The sequence below is a fragment of the Lutjanus erythropterus genome, chromosome 3 (genome assembly GCF_056507025.1).
Source record: "Lutjanus erythropterus isolate fLutEry1 chromosome 3, fLutEry1.hap2, whole genome shotgun sequence".
Lineage (NCBI taxonomy): Eukaryota > Metazoa > Chordata > Actinopteri > Lutjaniformes > Lutjanidae > Lutjanus > Lutjanus erythropterus.
Genome location: NC_139319.1, coordinates 46,225,629 through 46,232,835, shown reverse-complemented (window position 1 = coordinate 46,232,835; position 7,207 = coordinate 46,225,629).

Sequence of the window (7,207 nt, the reverse complement as noted above, 5' to 3'; positions counted from 1 at the left end):
ATAGCAGTGGTGGAAGTAATTAAGAAGTGCCTGAAGCTGCCACTGCTGTTTCAGAAGTCCAGATGCCAGACGTAAAGGGACAAAAAATACCTATTTTTCCCCTGGCCTGTAGTGCTGTTTATCCATCTAGATTGTTTTGTTATGAGTTTCAGAGTTATGAAGGTATCAGCTGTAGAGATGTCTGCCTTCACTCCAATGCAATGGGCTGAAATGGCAATTGGATTGTGGTGCTTAAAGTGCTTAAAGTGCTTAAATAAATTAATTAATTAAAAATTAAAATTCCAAACCAGCGTCTCTTTCTAAAAATTGTGACGCAGTTACTCTAGATAATCCACATACCTTGTTGTGAGCAGTTCAATGTATTTTCTTTCTAGTAGAAAAGAAAGTAGTTCCGGTAGGTTCTCCTGCAGAAAGAAAATAGTTCCTACATGAAACTGCTCACAACAAGGTCTATGAATTATATTATATTAGAGAGAAGGCAGACCTCTCTATGGCTAATATCTAGCTGGATAAATAGCACTACAGGCCAGAGGAAAAAATATGTATTTTCAATTTTAGGGTGAACTGTCCCTTTAAGTCAGTGGAAAAATCAAAGTTCTCCAATCTCTTACTTTAAAATAATAATGAAAGTAATTTTAGGGTTTCAGTCAATAGTTATATTTCTTCTGCTGTATATCTCTGTGGCAACTTTGTTAAACACTGCTGTATTGAGCTGTATTCAACACAAAGAGAAGCATGTGTTTCGATGGTGGTGAGCAATAAATCGAACTCTGATTATTGATTGCTGATGATATTTGTTGATATATTTGATGATATATTTATATGTACAGGGTATCGGAGGAAATGTTTTGTCATGAAAAAGTGAAAATTCCTGTTTCTGGTGCATACGTCTGTCAGTCAGCCCTGTCTTCCTCTAATAAAATCTGGGTAAAGGAAAATTTATTACTGGAGTCTCTGTTAATGATGACACTGTGGGTGTTTTGACATACAGTCTGATGTTTGCTGTGTGCTGTGGGAAAACATTTTCAAATTGTTGTTTTGGATATGTTTTCAAAAAAACATGAATCATTAATCATGCACCCTTTATTGTGACGTCCTTTTATAGACTGACCATCTCTCAGCATCCCAAACTAACTGACTGACTGACTGACTGACTGACTGACTGACAGCCTCCAGACAGAAACTTTAATCTTAATGAGGAGGTGTGGCTGACTCCGTTGCTGGGTATGACTTATGCTTTTAAAGAATGTTATTGGTTGATTCCCCCAAAAAAGACAGAAAAGAAAATACACTCTTAGTTTTAAGTATTTTCGCCTTCCATTTTTGTGCCTTTTATCACTGAGTCCTTATTAAGACATGGTGTAACTGTGTTTCTGTTATATGTAATGAACATCTCTGTTCAATAATTTGTAAGCCAGACTTTAGAAGTAGCCAACAAAATGTTTGAAAACACAGGCCTCCCTGCAGTAGTTTATCCACATAATGTCCATGAATGTTCTTTTGTGAGCCTGCTCAGACCCGGGGTACGTCCCAAGTTCTTTTGATCCGCCATGTTTCCGGCCCCTCCCAAGTCTTTTTTCTTTTTTTTTTTTTCTTTTTTTTTTACGGCTCGGAAGAGCAAGGATAAGGGGCAGATCTCCGAGGAGCGAGGATACACCAGAGCAGCCTTCACGGAAGTCTTTTGACTGACTGACACACCCCCTTATTTCCTGAACTCTGCAGCTGATCGCACTGATTTGATAGACCAGAACATGACTGAGGTTTCAGTTGACCTGCGGATCAGGCGGGCTGGATAATACAAATTCAGATCGCGAGTGAAAGCGTCTCTCCCCCAAGACACAAGCGGTGCACAATTGCGCACTTAGCATAAGAGGTGCGCGCAAGTAGATCTCTGCAACAGCCTCTGTAATCATTGAAGTTAATCATTAAAGAAAACAGTCAGACGTAGATACAATTTACAATAAAGAAATCACCTTCGGATTCCGTTCTGAAATCTGAGAAAATACGTGTTTCAGGTGGTTCCGGGTGGGTGACTTATGTGCTCAGGAGGATTCGGAGGAACTCAGAGCCGATCTGGTTATCACTAAAAAAAAAACACACACAAAGTTATCCTCATTTATGAGCATCATTATTCTTTTCATCTCCCCCGTTATTTTTTTTTTTTATTCTGATTACAACTAAAGTCAGAGAGAGAAGAGTCTATCTGTCAGTGAGAAACTTTCTACGTCCGTTATAGTCATTTCATTTAGTCACAGGTGAGGCTGATCTTTCCTAAGCGTTGGCTTACATCGTTTAATTTTACCTGAAATATTTAACTTAATAAATAATTTATAATGCTCAAAATACACGATCATATTCTGAGTAATTCAATAATAATTTACGATCAGAATATCATCGTCTCTCCACGAATCCTCTGTGGGAGGGACTAAGACGCAAGGAAAGGACGCAAGTGAGGGATGCATGGATGAAATTTAAGAGACTTGGGACTTGCCCCAGGGCCACACCCCCTGGACGCACCCCCGGTCAGCCCTGTACGCACGCTGAACTCCCCGCGACGTACTTAAGGGTCCCGCCTCTCTTCGTGTCAGTGTTTACAATTTTGATGAGGGCAGAACTAAAGACAAAATAACATCCCGAGAGTGAACATAGAGAACAGCGATCAGGTAAATTTGTGTTTCCTCCTCTCCGAGTCTGATATCATTCATTCACAGTAAAGTTAAGCTGATGTGATGAGCATGAGATGCATCTCCCTGTCTGTCTGTCGTTAGCTGGGCATCTGTCTGTCTGTGTCCTGCTTACAGAAACATCCAGGGCTGTTCTGTGACTTTGTGTCTGACAGATGTTAGAATGAAATACATCTATGTATCATGTTTGATGAACGAAAGCATGCAGCAGCATTATAATCTGTTGCTCAGAAAAGGTAACTGCGCTGCACGTTCCCAGGAGTGTAAAAAGCATTCAGATCTTTTTCTGAAACAAACTACAAGTTAAACAAGTAAAACTCCTGCATTCACAAAAACTTACTGAAGGAAAAGTTTGGAAATATTATCAGATTAATACTTAAAGTAAAAGTATTCATGTTGCAGTAAAATGTTTCCTGTCAGTGTTATTATGCCTGATGTTTTTGGATTAATGTTATTGCTTTACTGTTATTACTCTGTATATGTATATGTATCATTATAATGAGGGGGTCTTTTAGCAGAATTTTGGTTAGGGCTGCACAGAGGTCAGGAGCGTCTTTTGTACATAATAACTCACTCTGCTGAGGGGTGTAACAGACCCAAGTCATCACTGTGTTACGGTCACTTTCTGCTGTGAGTGCATTGGGCTGGAGATTTATGCATGCAAACAAAATTTACTGTAAATATTATAATATTCTCATCCCTAAAGATATCCACCATTATCCCTGCACAAGCTGATCTGCATCATTTCATTAAGACGTTGACTAATGACTTTATTGAGTTTGTTTGGAAAAACCTCACTTTTTTTCTGTGGAAACACAAAAATTGCTGGAAAGTGTTACACATTTTTTTATTTCACACACTTATCATGCCTTAATCTGTAAACAAAGACACATTGGACATGCTAAACATCAGAGGTACACTGGAAGTACATATTGAAATTAAAATTGTCTTGAATGAGGGCTTTCTTACACTTCCTTTTTCAAAAGACTGTGTTTGGGTTCTGGTTTGGATATGACACTAAGTTAATTTGATTGCAATTGCGATTAATTGTGCAGCCCTATTTCCAATTTAGTGGTGTCAAACATTTGATATAACTCCTTAAAGTTTTTGAGAAAAATCTACTTTATTTAGTCAGCAGTCACACAGGAATACTCATTTTATCATTTTCTCGTAAAAAAAACAACAACAACAAAAAAAACCCTAGTGTAAATACATATTCCTGTGATCCCTTGTGACTAACATTTACAAGAAAAGGATCTTTAGGAAAACTTCAGCTGTACCTGCATACTTTGACCGATTTGAAACTTTTTGATGGATTTATGCTGAGCTCAGTTAGTTCTTTAAGTGCTGTGAAGGAAGTTACAAAATCCCTCTGTGGACACTACTGGATTAACAAACTGTCAGTCAACATTTGGAGAACATTTCTTCACAACTTTGTCCTTCTGACATTTTTTCAAACTCCTAAAAGTTCTTCCTCCTAATAGTGTTTCATGAGGTCCATTGTATAACAGGAAATATTTTGTGATGAAGTGAAATTTCCTGTTTCTGGTGAATGCATTTCTCAGTGTCTCAATAGGCCCTGCCAGTTAACATCTTTGTAAAGGAAAATTTATTACTGGAGTCCGTATTAACGGTGACAAACTGTGGTTGCTTTGATGTAGTGTGTTGATGTTCAAGTCTCCTGTCTGCTGTGGGAAAACATTTTCAAATTGTTTTAGGCATGTTTTCATGTCATTGAAATTAATAATTGGTTGTTTTATAGACTGACCATCTCTCAACCTCCCCGACCAACTGACTGACTGACTGACTGAGTGACAGCCTCCTGTAAGACCACACTCACAAACATCGTGGGAAAACTCTCAGAGAACTCTTAACTTTGCTTAAAAAGTTCTGGCAAGGCATCCTAGCATAGGAGTTATTTAGGAAAATTCTCAGAACAGCTCTTAACAGGGAAGGGACAGAAACTTTATTCTTAATGAGGAGGTGTGGCTCGATCCTCACTCCAACTCAGGGGCCTGTAACCACATGTGGCTCTTCAGCTCCTCTCCAGTGGCTCCCTGTGACTTTGGCAAAAAAAAATGATACGGAAATAAATAACATTATATTTTTTTTAAATATTTTTCATGTTTCATTGTTGTAGGTCTATGAAAAAGTTGAGACAGCTCAAAATTTCAAGCCAACATACTACAAACATAGTACATCGCTTTTGAGCTCAAGTCAGATTCTTCAGTTTTGAAAAACTTTTACCAACCACTGATCTTTTGTTGAGATAATTTAATTTTCTTCTTTAGATGAATTTAAATATTTGAATTTCAGAATCCCAAAATGTTGTATTTAAAAAAAATCATAGTGTAAACCATTTAATTTTAAGGCAACAAAATAGTAACAAATCAGGTTCACAGTTAACTATGACCAAATTTTGAAAAACATTTTTTTTGAGTTTCTCTAACTTTAACTCTAACTATAAATTTATCTAAGGAACAATAGTAAATTATCACAACTAAAGGTCAGCAGAAAGTTTGTAAAAGTTTGAGTTGGGCACAAAACTCAAAAATCTATTGCAGTATGTTGTACACCAAATAAAAAAAAAGTGATAATATTTCATCAACTAAAATATCAAAGACTGTGTCTATGGCTCGGTGTCTTTTCCTCTAAATTGTGATGGTAACTCTTCTTCTTCAGTCTCCATAAGTTATGGCTGCCAAAAATAGTCTTCAGGGAAAAGAGAACATTTAATAGTTGTGGCTCCAGACAGATTTTTTTCCCCCTTTTTGGCCAAAAATGTCTCTTTTGATCGTAAAGGCTGCAGACCCCTGGTCTAACTGAAACTTCTTTTGATCCGCCATATTTCTGGTACGTCCCAAGTCTCTTTCTTCCACTTGGATGAGCGAGGATCAAGGAGGCATCTTTGAAGAGCAATGAACAAGGATACACCAGAGCAGCCTTCACAGACGTCTTCTGACTGGCCGACACACCCCCTTGTTTACTGACTGAGCACTGTATCTGATCAGACAGATCAGAACATGACTGGAGTTTCATAGCAGAGTGAAGACAAATAACAGATGAAAGTGTTTCACGCCCTAGTTTCATATTTACTTTATTTCCTGATTCACTGTCCACTTAAAATCTCACTTAATTGCTGGTCTGTGATGTTCATTTTTCAGTTGATCTGTGGATCAGGCGGGCCAGTTCACAAAAATTAACTTTATGATTAAAAGTGGATGGATCATGGGAGGGTGGAGGGAAATGTCTGTGGCAGCTTCTCTAATCATTAAAGTAAATCATTAAAGAAAACAGTCAGACGTAAATACAGTTTACAATAAGGAAATCACCTTGAGATTCTGTTCTGAAATCTGGGAAAATAAATGGTTCAGGTGGATGACTTATGCACTGCTCATGAATCGGGGGGGGGGGGGCGGTTACTGACAGATGGAGCAAACTGTTGTAAAGGAGGGAGGATTGTAGTGGGGGCACTTAGGTGTCTGGTGTGACTGTGTGGCAAATGGTTTACATGGCTCTCCGATCTGTTATGAGGGCCCCTTAGCAGAATTTTGCTTAGGGCCCCATGGAGGTCAGGAGCAGCTCTGAGCCTGCTGTGTGTGGACATTTAGTGTACATGAAATAACTTTGTCACAGTAAGTGCTGTGATTGTTTGTGTGATCACTCTGCTGAAGGCTGTAACAGACCCTCGTCATCACTGTGTTATGATCACTTTCATTTCTGCTGTGATTGCATTAGGCCGGAGAGTTTTATTTATACTTGTAAAACACTTTGTAACAGATTTTTGAATAAAATTTATTATAATTATTATAATATTATCATCCCTAATGAGATCAGCCATAAACATTATCCCTGCACAATCTAATCTGAATCATTTCATTAACCCATTAATAACTAATGGCTTTATTTAGTTTGTTAGGAAAAGCCTTACATTTTGTTGCCTCTTTGTCTGTCTGACATCTTCGCCTCTACTTAAGAAACTGTTAAAAGTCCTTCTTGTTACTCCTAATAGTTTCTCACCTTAAGAGCTCTAAGATGTTTTGTGAATAACAGGATCAACTTAAAGCCTAACACTAACTTTAAGGAAAAATTAAGTTATAATTCTAATAATTTTCTTAAAACTTCACCACACAGGACTCATTGTACTAGGAATCTTTATGAGTACAGCCTCTGGCCTGAGGAGGTTTGATTTAACGTGACCTAGTTTATTTATAGGGACTTAGCTCAGAATTCAATATTGTGGTGTACGAATATGAACTACTTAATTTTAATCTTTAATGAGCTGAATTTTGAGTTAGCTCTTGTGAAGTGTGAATGTGCACAACACTGTTTCTGGGTTGATGATGACACATTTCTTTATCATAGACACAATTTTATGATAAGATTTTATTACAAGGTATCTTATCAGCATAACTGTCTTGTAATTGTACTGCCAACTAAAAAAAACAACAGGTTATATTGTTATACTGTGGGGTAATTCAACAGCCCAACTAACCTTAGGAGTGTCCACATCTCTTACTTTA